Genomic DNA, 17,446 nt, shown 5'->3' with positions numbered 1-17,446 from the left:
GGCCTGTTATGTTCAGATTCAAATAAGCATGAACCACTAATTTGACAGGGAAGTGATACTTATAATGCAGCAAGCTGTTCTAATTGCTGTTGTGGTAGAGTTTTTCTATTTTCCTGTCAAATGCATTTATTGGTCCACTGAAAAATGAAAATAATGTTCCCTGTAACTTAGACTCTTATTGATCAAGGCATTTTAAAAATCATGGGTGTTAACTCCCCTCAAGTTATGACCCGTTGTCCCCTACAGAATAATGGTTGCATCTAATATTAAAATAAAGATGGCGGAGTATAGCGTTGATTCATCTCGTTCTACTCTGGATTACTTGGAGTCAATAAAGATCCTAGAAAGTTAGTATTTATATGCCTGTGTGTTTTTTTGTTTTTTGTTTTTTCACTGTCTTTGACTTTCCCAGTATGTTTGTTGCTGTTGACAACAATTCAGTCCTCTGCCAGGCTTCAGTCAATGTTTTTCTTCACTACCTACCCAACTCCTCGTCGGGCACTATGTAGCTGGTGTGGTATATTTATCACAGACAGTAGGGCAATTGTCACATTTAGTGCTCCAAGAAAATATTCTCTGTCCATGTGTATTTATATAAATAGGTGCAGTTTCTTTGGCTTGAATAACATTCACTGGCTTCGTACATACAGGTATACTGGTTTACCTGTTTCTAGTTGAAATATAGCCAATCTTATTAACCAAGACAGTTGGACATTTGCCACATGTCACAACACTCATTTCCAAGTGCCATAGCTTGAAACAAGTAGTCAAATCTGATATTGGCTGGAGCTTTAGTTTATATGGACATGGTAAATGGCAAACTAGATGGTCAGAAAGTAATACAAATAATCACAGCTTTACTCCACCCACCCCACTATGAAGTAAAAGGCTGTTTATAAGGCCATGTATGATGGTTTCATTTTTCTTATGGAAAACAATTTTAATTAAAAACTTCTATGCTCCTGTACCCAACCGTGGGGGTTCAAGTATATATATATACTTATGAGCTGGCTTTACATGCATAGTTCAAACCTGCTTATACCACGATTTATTTACAGCACCTAGACAGACTGTGGTTACGGCTTTATGTTCCAAGTAATCGCAAGAAATTGACATTACAATACAAAATAAAAGACTGGCACTCCCATGCAATTAATAGCAAGTGAAATTCATGGGAATGAAACAGATTTTGAATTCACTGATGTATAACTTGGCATTAAGACGAGGTAGTTTATTTAATCAGTGCTGAAATTATAATTACGTTCGTTGTCATATAATTTGTTTATAAAATTTTTTCCACATAGAATATTTCCAACTCTCATGAAGTCTGGTACAATTTCACTTAATTTATTTTCGCTGACAAGTTTCCAGGCATTACATGTGGACGTAATTTTCACTGCGCTGTGTCAAGCCTCAATAGAGTATAGGGGAAATGGCATTTTTACTTTAATTTATTTTAGCGGAAAAAATGTTTTCGGTGAAAATAAAGTATACCACGGAACTACTTAGAGGGCGTTTCGGGGTCAAAAGTTATATTTGTGTATCAAAGTGGAAATTGTTAGTTTACATTAGTAGTCACATATACTAGTACAAATAATGAAGAAACTAAAATTATGTTTTAAAAGTAATATTTTATTTTTGAGTGGACAAAATAAAAATATTTCATAATTCATAACTGACAAAATATTGAATAAATATTTAAAATATGACTTCAAACTGAAAGTAAGATTGAGTGAATCTTCTTATGTATCTTCAAGTGAGATACTGCACACAATATAATAGTAGAAAATATATTGTTTGAGAGAGGAAATGATAATTTTTGATAACAATTCGAAGACAATACCACTAAAAAGAATTAACAAGTCTATGAGGTTAAACTTTTCAAGGTATTGCAGAACAATTTACAAGTTAATGAGCGAGTGATTAGAACTTATTAGATAAGGCCAGAGAGAATATTTAATACCAATCCTGGGTAAAAAAAAATAAATAGTAAAAAAATTAAAAGGATTGTCATATATAGTATTGTAAAAGACATAATAATATTTTGATACCGTATGTCCTATATTAGCAGTGCACGTGCTTACGTAATTTGACAAAAGTGTTTAGCTAGTTACATAATAGAAAATGTCAATAAATCTATGGACAGAATCCTTGTAAATTATAAAATACAAACGACCTTAGCAATGGTAAAACTAGGACAACCCGATATATATTTTTGGGGGAAATAACATTTTCAACTTCCCAGCAGAAGTACGATTTTAAAAATAAAATAAACATTGGACAGTTTGATCAATTAAGATAGCATTTCATTATTCACCTAACAGTATAATACTGCAGCAATGCTGGGCCTTCCAGATGAACGCTACATAATTGCATATTCAGTACAAACCCTTTCTATGACACAGTTCACCGCCCCCGCCAAAAATGAAATCGGTGAATGCATTATCCTCTTTTTGAAAAAAATATAAATCACTGCTTTCATCTGGGGGAAAGTTGCATACCACAATTGTTTGAAATAAATAAATTAATATTCATGAGAAATGAAAAACTCGCCTTTCAGTAGAATTGTGCCAAATAATCTCCGATAGCACGCATAATTGTGTTAAATTGACTGATTCTATCGCTACTGGCTGAAAAAATAAACGAAAAACTATTGTAGAAGTGTTTTTTGAGACACGGTTTTGATCCAAACTGTACTAATGTTACAAATGTTTTCATTAACTTTTATCATATACAAGTTACCTAATTATTATGCATTTCGAGAAACCACTGTGTGTGCATACACAGTTTGAAACGCAATAACATCACGCGTAGAACTCGAGCTCCAGCAAGAAATTGTGGCGTCAAACTGGTTGTCAGTTGATTTGTTTTGCAATTGACATAATTTTAAAGCCTGTTACTATGTGTTGACACTAAGTTTTGTTGAGGACAAATAAAGACTGTCACTGCGTACGACCATCTCCCTGATACGACCTATCAAGTGTTACCTCGTGAAAGGAAAGAATAATCAACAATACATGTTTTGTGGCGTCGTGTGCAGTTACTGCTGGACAGGACAGATTTAGCTCTGCGCAGAACATACGAACTTGAATTGACTGCAATCAGCGGTAAACCCTTACTGTTTTCATCTGATTCAGTGGTGTGTTGTTACAGTTCGTTAGATGTACATTTTAGAATGTTATAAGCTTTCGAGTTTGATCACGTATGACCATGTTAGTTTAACTTCCTTATAGGTCCAAACAATGTCTCATTTAGGATTCGTCATTTCATATTTTACCACAAACCAATGCACTCTTCTAATGGAAATCAAAAGTATGAGTATTGACCTAGGCACGACTTGCCTCAACCACCGTCGGTAACTACTTCGATTCCTGACAATCGCCTAAAAATTACCCAATTTAAGCTTGGTAACGTCTCAGTTTACACTCGTTGATCTGTCGCCAATTTTCGACGATCACCGCCTTTTTATTTTCATATCAACTGGGTTTAAAACTGGCGAGAGGAGCAAAAATAAAGCATATGAATTAATTAGGCTTACTACAGCACATTCACACTGTGTGCTGTATTTCATATTTTTTGTCACTTTTCTTTCAACCAAGCAAAATAAAATGTGTCCTTTAATCTGTGCAGATAAATTGAAATGTTGCCATGAAAAACAACAATGTGACAGAATTTAGATTAAAGCAATGCTAATCAGAAATCTATGAATTGAGTCTAGGTGTCTGGTTTATACGTGATGTGGTTACTAAATGTCATACACATGTCAACTGGTAGTGCAGCAGGTCATACCTAACAAATAGCAGTGTACCCATATAAATTACACTAGTGATTCTGAATAGACAATTACTCACAACAAACACTGAAGTAAACAAATCTCACACAAACAATATCCAACACCATAGTGTTGAACACTACCTACCATTCTGTCCAATCAGTACCTAATTGACGCGCAATCGCATGAGTCAAGGTATTTTTAGGGCATTTCACCCTCTGCTTTTTTGTGTGCGTAATTTGTGAGAGTTTTTTTTTTACCGAGTGTGTGCTTTTTTCAATTACTAACCAGTCATAAATGGGCAACAAATCTGTCATTACCCATACGGGTACGAGCATGGCAGATTTAACAGTGGCTGATCTTCAGTGTTTTGAAACAAATTTCATTAATTCGAATCGGTGTATGCTGGGGTGAATAAACATCCACATATTAATTTCTTGTATGGATCAGGTTAAATGGTTAAAAATAAAATCGCACGGTTTCACTAAAGCCGACCATTCATAACCAGACCACAAACCCGTGCGTAATTGTGTTAGGAAAAGCTGTATTTCACTGCAGTTAAATTTGCAGTCATTAGCGCTGATTCACCCGGAGTCAAGAACAGAAGGTCTATAATTGTTGACACGTTTCCAAAATGTTTTATTCCAACCTTGAAAATTGTTTGTGGGCAAGTGAATGAAGACGATGGAATGTCTAATTATTTGTGCAAATCGTGTTGTCGTTAAACCGACAAAACTTTCGAAATTAATAACATATCGACTTGCCCAATCTTATTTCCTGATTTCGTTGCAACAATTACATAATTTCTCTCAGATACAGCACCACCAAGTCAGTAAAATACTTCACAGAGCATAAAGCTAGCAACACGTTGGTTTCTATATTCCAAGATTTTAATTATACCAAGTAATGTGTCGTTTCTATCATGGGTTCTGATTTGGTAATGTAAATGAGCCGAAGTGAATTTTATAACCGTTTGATAATACAGTAAATCGTTGTAAAATCTGCCAAGGGTTAATGTTGAGGCTTCGGCCGGATCAATGGTCCTTGACTGGCAAAGATGATATGTAATGGGATTGAAATAATAAATCATGATCGCTATATAGCGTTATTTTCTCAGAAGTTGGTTTCCATGGTGACTTTGTTGTAGGTCAGATGTGTCAAATTAAAGTGTTTATAATAGAAATATAACAGATTTAATATATATTAAGATCTCTCCACTGAAGACAAACAAAGCAATTATACTGTTTCAAATGATAGATATAACAACACAACAATCATCATAGATGTAGTTCTCTCTCACATAAACGTGTTTCTTAACTAGTCTGGTGCTTTTCCATCATTCCTCGCTTATGATGCACTACGCTTATAGTAGGTAGGAACCTAGTCATTTATTCATTGTACTTCTTGTAAATCAATGAATAATAACCAGAAACACGTAGGGGCCACCCGCCTAGCTGAGACTGATTGTTGTACATTGATGTTACCAAAAATGAAATTAAATATATCAATTTGTGTTGCAGGTCATCATATCAAGATGAGTTGGCAAATCACCCTCCTTATGTATATATTACCTATATTGTTGATGAAATCTGGTTCTCTGAGAGGATGCCCATCTGCATGCAAGTGTTATCCATACGGCGGTGATGGATATCGTGTCTATTGCAGCAGTCGTTTGCCTGAAATACCCTCCAATATTCCATCCCATACTACGCACATCGAAATGGTATCTGTCGGCATTACAACAATTTCTGGAAATGCCTTTGTTGGATTAACTGAACTGAATTACTTGACCATCAGAAGACATGAGATCACTGACATTTCTCCAATTGCATTTGCTGGCTTAACAAACTTAATACAACTCAGTTTGTATCGAAATGCATTAACATCGTTACCGGAAACAGTTTTTCATGGGTTACTAAATCTTAGAGAGTTGGATATATCCTTTAACTCATTGACATTCTTATCACCTGAAATATTTCACCATTTGTCGGAACTAACAGAACTAGATCTGTCAAGAAACAATCTTCAATCACTGAATCCATCATTATTCAATGGATTAAATAAGCTACTTGAGTTGCACCTTGACAACAATGGCATATCATCCTTACCAAGTGAAATTTTTCACAGTTTGTCAGAATTAACAAAACTGGATCTGTCGGGAAACAATTTTCAATCACTGCATTCATCAGTATTCAATAGATTAAATAAGCTACTTGAGTTGCACCTTGACTACAATGACATAACATTCTTACCAAGTGAAATATTTCACAATTTTCCTAAATTAACAGTGTTGGATTTGTCACATAATAAACTTCAATCACTGAATTCACCATCATTTAATGGATTAATTGAGCTACTTGAGTTACATCTCGACTCTAATAACATAACATTCCTACCAAGTGAAATGTTTCACAATTTCCCTAAATTAACACTGCTGGATCTGTCACATAATAATCTTCAATCATTGTATTCATTCCTATTTAATAGATTAAATGAGCTACTTGAGTTACACCTTGACTACAATTACATAAACTCCATACCATTAACGATATTTCATTCATTGACAAGACTAACACTCCTAAACATTGGTTACAATAAACTAACATCTTTATCTACCATTCATTTCACCGCATTGACACATCTACGCAAACTCTACCTTAATAGTAATGAATTGACAGCTTTGCCGTATGACATATTTCAGTCATTGACTGAATTAAATGTTTTATATCTACAATCAAACAAACTGCATTTTCTGGCAATACATAATCTTCCAAAGTTATCATTCTTGTACTTATCAGAAAATAGATTCACAGATATATCGGTTACACAAGAAATCGCGGAAATAGGACTCAATATTTTCGGATTGCCAAGACTCAGTAAATTAGACGTGACTAACAACGACATTATGCACATTTCTCGACAAATTAAAGATATCCCCAATTTACAGTTAATGTATATTGATTTCAACAACCTTACACATCTATTAGAGCTACCATCAAGTCTATGGTATATGTCCATCAGAAACAACAAATTCTCACATTTACCTGTCAGTATAATGAATTTATCAAATCTCCGTTACCTGTATATTGATAACAATGAACTATACCATTTACCAAGTTTTCAAAATCTAACACAGTTAGAAATATTAGAACTTTGGGGCAACCCCTGGTCATGTGATTGTCACATGGAAGAATTCATGAAATGGATATACACTAACACAGACGTAAATGGTCAACTTATCTGTCAATATCCGTTAAATTATACGGGAATGAGCATCACAGATTTAACGGTGCTCGATCTTCAGTGTTTTGAGCCATACGTTTTTAACACATTCGAATCGGTGTATGTTGGGGTAAATGAATCCGTGACACTGACTGTTAATGTGAATGGTGCCCCACCTCCACATATCCAGTGGATCACCCCTAAAGGCATTTATGTTGATACTGACTCGGAGGTTAACTCTCGATATCGTCTCGAACCAGATGGCAGTCTTTTTATCTCCTCTACACAGAATGAGCAAGCTGGGATGTTTGTGTGTATTGCAGAAAATTGGAAAGGTGTTGTCACAGCAGTACGTTTTCTTGAAATACATACTCCGCCGCGGACAATGTCATCTTATGCAACTACGTTTTCCGTTTCCCCGTACACTGAAATAACCAGAACACGTATGGAATACAATGAAACGACTTCCACCAAGATATACACGCCAAAGTCCACGAACAATATTAAATCAAACAATGTACTCAGCACGGGATACATTGTATCATTTATTATTGGTTTGGTGGTTGGAATTTTAACTATTGTTTTGATATGTTGTATACTGCGCAAATTTTGTTTCAATCGAGGCAGACCACTGAAAACCCGGGAAGAAAACATCAACCTTTCAACAGTAACTAGGACGGAAGATGAATCGCATCTCCAATACACTGATCTGAACAATGTAGAATTCAACACCTACCAACAATTAACTACAACAAATAATATGACAGGAGAATATGATAATCCTAACATGTTGGTGTCACACGTGATCAACAAACAGGATGGTGAACTTATGGAGAACATTTATGATTCACTTGACGCATGATGTTGGCCAGAATAATTATATAATGTATATTTTATAGTCTACTATTCATTTAACTCATTAATGTTTAATCTTTTTAAAATTTAAATTTAAAGAATAACGTATATTTTATAGACATGAATAACAAAAACGATCATTAGAACAAGGCAATGTTTGGGAAAATATTGCATTTTGTTATCAGTAACAATTGTCAATGATTTTTATTTTTTAGTTCAAGTAAATTGTGGTGGTGGATGTAGTGTAGACAGGCTTTTTGTTCGATCAGTCATTGTATTGGCATTCAAATTCCTGTTTTATTTCATGACTCGATTACTTACTTTTCGAATATAGAAATCTTACATTTATCACGACTAAAGCTGTTGTATATTGATATTTATTTTATGTCATAGATGTCCAATCAATATTCATCCAAGTATACCAGAATAAATATTGATCTGTTTTGTATCACTGGCTACTGTGACAAATTCTTATTTGTTGATGTTGAGTATATGAGTCAGAAACAGTTGTAGTATTTTTAATGGCAGGTTCTTGCTGTGTGAAATAGTATAAGACGCTTTTTGCCTACTTCAGAGTTTATAGTTATTTTATTTGCTGACATTCTTCTCTTCCTCCCTCCCAGAAGTCCATGCACACTTAAAGGTGTAACACATTCAGGTGGATGTACTGTATTTCAACAGTAACTGAGATCAAAACGAAGACCAAGCATGATGTATTTACATTGACAATAACTCATAATTAGCAACTGTGATATAAGCGTCATGATATTTACGAAAAAAACTGCGACACGTAACCCAGCAAATAACTTGCTGATATACTCTAATAGTCATCAAGTTAGAGCTTGAAAGACGAAAAGATGAATTTTAATATCCGCTAGAAACGTTGACCTACCAATTATTAGTATCAACATAGGTTAGGCTAACCACTGCGGATTGGGCAAAATAAGGGCTTGATATTTACAATATTTAAACAGCGTGCTTAGTAACAAGCATGATATACGGATGTGGATATAATAATATACGGATAACAAAGTGGGTACAGTGTACACATGTAACAATAGTATGAATATTTACCGTGTACATTTCTCTCTCCCTCATTGGTTTGTCATGTCAGAATTGCTTGAGCTATCTGAAATTGGTCTACAATGAGGTCTATACAGATGAAAGCGAGTTGATTATAGCAATGCGTACTAGCCAATACGTAGGCAATCCTATTAGGTGGACAGACCCAACACAAATATTAGCATTACACCATGGTTGTTATTACAGCTGCTTTTAGTAATTAGATGAGCACAAGAACAATAAACACTATGAGCTGGACAAGATAAGATTGCCGAGTATCTACATATAAGTCCTCAACGGGAAATCGTACCACTTTTTACGTTGTTGTTTACTACCACGCCATATAGTGTATATAGTTTGAAGCAAGTATATCAGTACATTTCAGTTATTTGAAAAAAAAGCCTGTGCATGGACCTTAGAAAAAAAGGGGACAATTGATTCTATTGATATGAATGAAACTAACAATTGAAAAAGTAACAGTTTGTATTCCTCTATGGAAACAGGAAAGGGGAAAAAAGGCCCATTACTCTCTAAATTGTCTAAAAGTAAATGACTTGTCAAATTTGTATCATTATAAACAATGTATTTTCATCATCAGTAAAACTGACATAGCTTAGTCCACTCACTATACTGTGAAAAATATAAATAATGGCAACATAACTTATCAAAAATAAAAAAATACACATTTAATCGTTGTATTTTGTATTTTTAAGATTACTGTGTTTCTATATCATTACAATATATTGTGACGGGCAGTGAACAACAATTATAATTAAAGTACTAAATGAGATAATAGATTCGATAATAAATTTGATAACAGACTTGTAACAACGAACTCTGACATATTGAAGTCAAAGTAATATAACTTTGGTTACTGTACAATAACACGGGTTCCATTATACAAGCAAACGTGATTTAGTGCCAACACACAAGAATAAAATACCGTATCCAATGACACCATAACGTTAGTCGTAGCCATTGTTCTTCCATAAAATGAAGTGATGGGAGTAATCTTTTGTCCTCATGCAGAAGTACTTAAAGGAAATATAGACTGTGCGATTAAAGTTTTGTTGTGTAGAGTAAGTCGATACATTTTGATGAAGTGAGTTTTTCCATGCTGTTTACAATAAGAATTGAACGTCCATTAGCAATGTATGTCGGCATTTTTTAAGTAATCTGGTGGTCAGTTGTTGTAACAGAAAATTGCCGATTCGTTATTATAGCAGCATTATTATTCTACATCTCTGTACCATTCATTTTACTATTACCGATTTGAGTTCGTAGCAATGTATGCCAATCTGTCAATATAGAGCGGGGTTGGTCGGTATAGAGGAGGAAGTAAAAGGGGTACATCATTTTGTATGAACGTTGTAATTCCACTTTGTCATCTCATTCAAACCATCAACCATAATTTGACATTGTCAATAATTTGCCTGACTCCCCTCCCAAGAACAAAATACCCAGAATCCCGGTTCATCACACAATTGATCGGATTTTGGTGAAGTGCTTTGATCCAATGATGTAACGATTTAATGACATTAAATAAGCAAGTTCACAATTACACCGCCATTTTGAATTTTAATGAGATTTCGCATGGAGCAATAAAAGTTCTTAATCTCTTATAATATCGGTTGTAGCAAAGCTCATTTAATGTGTTTTACTATGTTTAGAAAATAATTTTAGAAAATTAATAATATTATTTTTGGCATTGTAGAACTAACTATCGGGGTATATGAATTTATATTATATATATATTCTATTTTTGCTAATAGCTACTTATTTTAAATGAGCTTGGCTAAAATTACAATTAAAAACATATCAAGCGGGCCTTACTTTAGTTCACTGTTACGCATCAAAATTTACATTCTGCTTGTTTTGATAAATACTTGAGCAGTACATTGTTTACACCTACTTTTTGTTGGTGTATTTTTTAAATGTTTCCATCTTACAGGGATCTTACCAGACCAATACCAGTGCTGGTTGGTCATGAACATATGAATATTATATGTAATTACTTCATCAAATAATGTGAGTGCGTTATGTACACTATTAGTAGTAATGATTGTGTCGTAGTTCTTTTTTCTTTTCTTGGTTGAATAATCTCCACACAAAATGAGACAAAACACATGCAAGTTATTTCCATGTTGATGTAATTATACAAAAAACGAGAATAGATAATTAATATTGATGCCTTATTGAAATATCAGCTTCCTACCGAATATTAAACGCCTTCAAGCGCGTAGTTGAGTATATCAAGTTTTCAAGTGCATTGTCTACAAAAACTACGAAGCTTCCACATAAAGGAAACTGTCGACGCCAACATTTATATTTATAGAAAACGTTTCACAAATTCTAATATAATGTTCCATTCATTCATGTTGACATAGGTCCAGAAGAACGATAGACGCAAGTACAACGGGAAATAAAACACTATTAATGGGAGAAAACAATTCTTGTTGCTCTCTCACACTTGACGAGCATTCACTTCTAAGGTCTATTCATAAAAAAATTGCTTGAATGCTGTTGTATGAACATTAAAAAAAATATATCTCCATTTTTATTCCAGGTTTTGTACAGCTGGCGCCGATTGCCAACTTAGAATATTTTCATCTGATTTAAAAAAATGACAGTGTTAAGGTATTTTATACAGACTGACCAGCAGAATAGTTTATGTAAATAACACATGTACCACATCAAAATTCTGTGATGTAATTGGTCAATTCATAATCTTTTGGGACTACACAATTTCCCGCTGTTGTACATTTTACATGAGGAAATGCAGTCAACATTTTTTGAAATTTTGCCTAAATGACTTCGCTTTATGAAAGATCATAAGAACACTCTGTTGTGCATCCTTAACTGTTTTAACAAACATGTTAAAACTTGACAGCTGCTGAAATAAATGATAAAGCAATCCCATACCTATGCTTATGGAGGGTGCGCAATTCCTGTTGCTGGTTACATTTTGAACAAATTCATCACACGAAAATGACGGCTTGCACACATACACAAAAAAAGTTATGAAATTCAATTTGCATTATGCTCCTGTATGCCCAGCAATTGCAAGAGTAGTCAAAATAAAAAAAAATACAACATTAAAGACATTATATGGCCTTATTAGATGATATCTTGCAAACTTGTATTGAATATCTGTCTAGCCTCCGGGTGCTTGACGGTCACACTGGATATATAAATGATGTGATATTTGAACCGACGCAAGGTCAGCAATTAGCTTCAGTTGGAGATGACCTTACATGTAGGATATGGGATTCAGATGGACAACAAAGAGCGTGCTTTCCTCTCTACTCGCCAGGAATGTCAGTTGGTTGGCACCCAGATGAACCAGTCAAGGTACATGAAGTCTTGCATGATGCTACTTATTCTCCTTGGAAACACTTGATATCGTAAGCACACAACAAGAAAGTGTACAGGAGGCAACTGATTGGCCATTGATGATGAGTTCCCTGAAAAACTGATTTGGTTTTACAGGTGACAATATCTGTCCCATATACATTTATGAAGTGAATATTGACGCAATACCGGTTGGTGTATACTTTGCTCAGTGTGTTGCCTCGTGAATCATTTGGTGTATACGGTCTCAAATGAAAACCCCCTCACCCACAGCAACAGCGGTGGCTGAAGATGAATTGGTAGTCTGAAAATGTTGTTTAAGTATGTATAAATACTCAATAAAACCATGTGTGGTGTTCGGTATGGTATATAGACAAAAATACTCAAATTTGTTTTGTTTTTCAGAAAATGAGAACTGATGACCAATTTCATTCTGGGAGATGGCTACTTTACCCAGACAATGTTTCATACACGAGTCATAGATAAATTGTACATCATTTTCTAACAAAACCAAACCAGTGTCACTGATCATGTTTTTGTTTTTTTTTATTTTGGTTAGGCTGTGCAACAACAAAAGACCACCAGTGCCCTCAACATTCATAGTGCCATTAACATGCAAAAATAGAAAATATAAGGCAATGAATCACTGTTTCTTGTGTTTACTGTATATTTTTTGATGTTTGTCAAAAATTCATTAAATCTGGACATTTAAATTTTACATGCCTGATGAATAATGTCGTTAAGAATGTCATAACACTCACAAGAAACATGTATTTCGTTTGTTTAAATCGTATATGAAATGAACAAAGCTTGTCCTTTTCAATCTTTCTAGCAACTATCACGTCCTGCAATAGTCTATTTTCCGTTCACTGTAAGATCCCACTTTTTGCATGATATGTAAAAAGAAGAAAAAAAGGTCATACCAAAGGACTAGCGTAGGATTTGACTAACACAAAACTATTTTTTAGATTCTTTTGGATAGTGAAGATATCTCAATGCCATATTCTTCTCTCCAAGATAGCAATTTTGAAATTGAACAATAAAAAAAAGAAATTGATTTTCAAAATCAAATCAATGGATTTTTGCAGAAACATATGAACTGCGTCTTTCACACATTACAATTGATCTAAGAATCACCCATCTCCTAGTCTCTCACAGTTTATGCGAGTTCAAACCGTGTGATCTCTGGGAAATCAGTGAACTCTACATGCCCTTATTTATTAACCGCCCTTGAAATCTTAACTCTTCTTTGTTTTTTTTTAACTGAGCTAATGGTTATGGAGAAGAAATGAACAATACGTATGTATGACCTCACAACTCAGCAACCAATTAGTCCATTGATGCAGGTCACGTGACATTGATTTCAGCTGACATATGTTACTGTGATCCAGTCCGTATTGGTGGTATTGCCAATGGCAACTGAATGATATCGGATTCTACAAGACCAAGGTAGGTCGCTTATAGTATAGACTAGTATAGTTTGTAGATCAACAAGTGTCCGATACATGGTTTTGAAGCCAATGCGTGTGAGTTGAGTGACGTCAAAATACTGTTTGTTGCTTTTTGTTTAATGAATGGCTTCTATCAATGACTTCTGTCCATTGCTTGTTGATTTTACTGTTGATTTCACTCATTATGCCCGCATTTTAAGTATCAGTGTATATTCAGAAATTAACATCAACGAACGCACTTTGTTCCAGTATCTGTGTCAAATGATAACGTTCATATTCCACAAATCTATATATCGATTATAGCATATGAATACTGCGATCTGGTTGGTGGAGACTACCCTGCTATGTTATAAGTTGTGCTGAACCTTTTATTTCTACTACCATTTAATTTCACTATTTCACTATTCACTGTATTTTAATTCCACAAATTTGTCAAGGAAACAATGACTTTTATTGTTATTTTACATGTTCACATAGATTTAAATTAGCAGATTTTACTCTGAAAATAGTGAAATTAAAACCCATTGAATAATTAATGCATTTACAGTAATTTATTTCTGTCCTACAGGCTAGTTTTGCTAAATTTTCTGCCAAAAAATTCTTTTTTTTTATGAAATAACTGATTTTCATAAAACATACAGTAACTACTGTTTTGGGAGAACTATGTTATGCTATGCTTTTTATTTATAATTTTAAAATTTTAGAATTAAATTCATTCAATATAATTACTGGTGCTGTTAATTACTATTCATTGGCATCAATTCCGCTTAGTATGTCTTTAAAAAAACGCAAAAGAAACTATATTGTTTATAAATGGAATGGCTAAATAAATACAAGTAGACTTCAAGTTATAAATCTTTTTGAAGATATTCTCTGAGTTTACCACAAGAAAGTCGACAAGCACATAATGAAGGCGGAAGACATTTCAAGTGGTCACTTAAGTGAAAATTTATTTGCCACGACGGGACAAAACCAAGTCAAAGTATTCTATATAGGTCATTCACAGGTGAGAAGTGTAGTTTATAGAGTGGATGTTTTAACAATGAAAGTGTTTTTAACCTTTTCACCACCCATTCTGTCTTTTCTTCACAAATTAGTCCTGTTTATAATCTGTAATTTCCTTCAGAAGATTGTAATTAAAAATTAGCAACATTTTTGAATAAAAACTGGAGATTTACTCAAATTTTGTCTATTGACTGTAAAATTAGGGTTCATTTCTAGAAATATTGAGAAATATAGAAAAAAGTGCAGAAAAATAATTTGGGAGAGAAAGTCTGGTGGTGAAAAGGTAAAATGTTTGGTGTAAAATCTATGGCATCTAATTAGCTGATATGTTATTAAAATTACATTTTCTGTGCAGACACACTATATGTTCTGCTCAATTATGCCCGACCAATGCAACATTTTGCTTTTTTGATGTATTATGATTTCTATGAACATAACTTAAGTCCTGATCAAAATAAAAAAAAAAAAATTGATGTTATGCTGTGAAAAGAGGGTGACAAAATATGAGGAGTTTATCAGGTGATAACCTGTTGATCACATAACCAACTCTGAGTGTTGGAACAACAGAAAAATCATTATTTTACACAACTGTATTTACAAATCATAACGAATGATAACTTATGCTAATTAAGTTTTGACATCTATGCATTTGTACTTGTTATATATCTGTCAAAGCATTACAAAATCTATGTACGATCATGTTCAAATGTGTTATGCCTTTCTTATTTGAATAATGTGCATCATATTTACATCAACCTTGATCACTTTCATCTGAACGCAAATTGTTAGCGCATAAATCCTATTGAATGCTTTTTGTTGGCATTTCAATCTGTTATCTTTCACTAAATTACCACAGCAAGCAGAAAACAATATATATTAATAAGACTATCATGAGAATATCACAAAGTTGGCAAGTATAATCCACTGTGTAAGTCAATATCATCACTGTTCTGCCTTGATGAACACTTGTATCAAAATAACCTCATATTACTATGATGTCTAATTTGCCAGGAAAAGTAAGGAATGAAGGATTCAATTCATTCAAACAATAAAATGTTTAATGTTTATTATTTATTAATTTCCTAGGTTCCAGTCTCTAGTACATTATCAGTCTCTGCAGGGGGTCTCAGTTGGCATGCAAGGCTACCAGTGTGTGCAGTCGGTGGCGACAGAAAGGTTCACCTATGGATGGCAGAAGTATAGTAATAGTGTTACGTATTCTGTCCAAAGATCAATGAAATTGGATCATGTAAAGTAGAAAGTCTGACAAGAATCTAAGGGACTGACATACATACCATGTTTGATCGGAGGATTTAGTATACAGTATGAAATAATAATAATCCTATATAGATATGATATTTCTATAACATGTTATGTATTATTTTCAATATCTCGATACTTTGTCATATAAATCCCTGATTAAGGATATTGGTTTATGGATGCAAGTTGATTACAGATTGCAAGTTACAAACTACATGCTCACTGAAATATTCCCTTTTTTAATAAGATGTATTTTTTAAAAACTTTGAATTTAGTAAATACGTTATTTTGAGTTGAATACATATACTTAGTGATTATTATTATTATACATTTGTGATCTGTCACTGTAACACCGTAAGTTACAGCGTGCCGTAATTTTGCAGTATTTTAAGGGGCATTTTCATCCTGCCATATAAGAAAATGTGAATTCAAAATATGGAATGATTATGTGCATAAGCGTCCTCTAATAATAAAAACAAACATGGCTGCCACCAGGGTTTGGCTGGACTCCACACAAAGAAGTTTGCTGATTTTGTTTTAAACATTTTGGATTTCAGCATTTCCATTATGTACCCTTGGAAGGAAAATATGTATAATAATGTTAATTACGAGGTTATCTCAAAGTATGCACTCAGACAGTACACCGTCGCATCGATACCTCCCACTGTGCTGTCTTTGTGCATACTTTGAGGTATCCTCGTAATAACCTCGTATTATTTCAAACATCAACATATAATTATGCATTGATGATTGTTGATGATGCAATTCAAATTTGAGTAGCATTTATTAGTTAATGGTATTTTATTAGTTAATGGTTAAATTAGTAAATTAGTTGTATTATGTGAAATACACAAATTCAATGATTACGATTTCGAATTCAGATTCATTCAGATATGCAAATGAGTATTTTTCTGGGAATATATGCCTGAGCTGAATGTATACTGATAATCAAATCATGTTTTTAGAAGAAACATTTTCTTACAAAATTGGTGAAAAATTTCCCCAAAAAAGATCATCAACCCTTTCAGCTAATCTGTTTTATGGTCTTCGTGACATTAGTATATGTCCATTGCTTTAAAATGCAATACCATGATGAAACAAGTACAAGTAGGTTTAAAGAAGATTGAAATGAATCATATAATAAAATTACAAGCAGTGAATCAAGTCCTATTTCATTCTATGTATACTGTGAAGTACAGTTTTGCACATATTAGTTACTGACAAATGTTTTCAAATATTGATTCCATTCCATTTCAGTCCACTTTGTATTATACTTGGATTTGCTTTGTAACTTGGTGATAAATACTTTCATTCACTGCCAAAATATTAAGATTACATGGTATTTTTTGTAATACATGTTGTAAAATTTTACCTTGTTGTGTATCACCATTTTTTTACACTGCATGTTTCACATACAGACTCTTTGATTGGGTCATAACACACTTTCTTTGCTCAAACTGTTCAATCT

The 17,446-nt window shown here is 33.6% G+C and overlaps 1 pseudogene; it reads left to right on the top strand.

Moving 5' to 3' along the window:
• Positions 1-9,912: 9,912 nt before the first annotated feature.
• On the top strand, positions 9,913-15,947 carry LOC144342957 (nucleoporin Nup37-like; annotated as a pseudogene).
• Positions 15,948-17,446: the final 1,499 nt, after the last annotated feature.

The sequence above is a fragment of the Saccoglossus kowalevskii genome, chromosome 12, assembly GCF_978046115.1.
Source record: "Saccoglossus kowalevskii chromosome 12, keSacKowa6.1, whole genome shotgun sequence".
Taxonomy (NCBI): Eukaryota; Metazoa; Hemichordata; class Enteropneusta; family Harrimaniidae; genus Saccoglossus; species Saccoglossus kowalevskii.
Note: the sequence above shows the minus strand (reverse complement) of the source record. Positions and strands in the feature narration are given on the sequence as shown.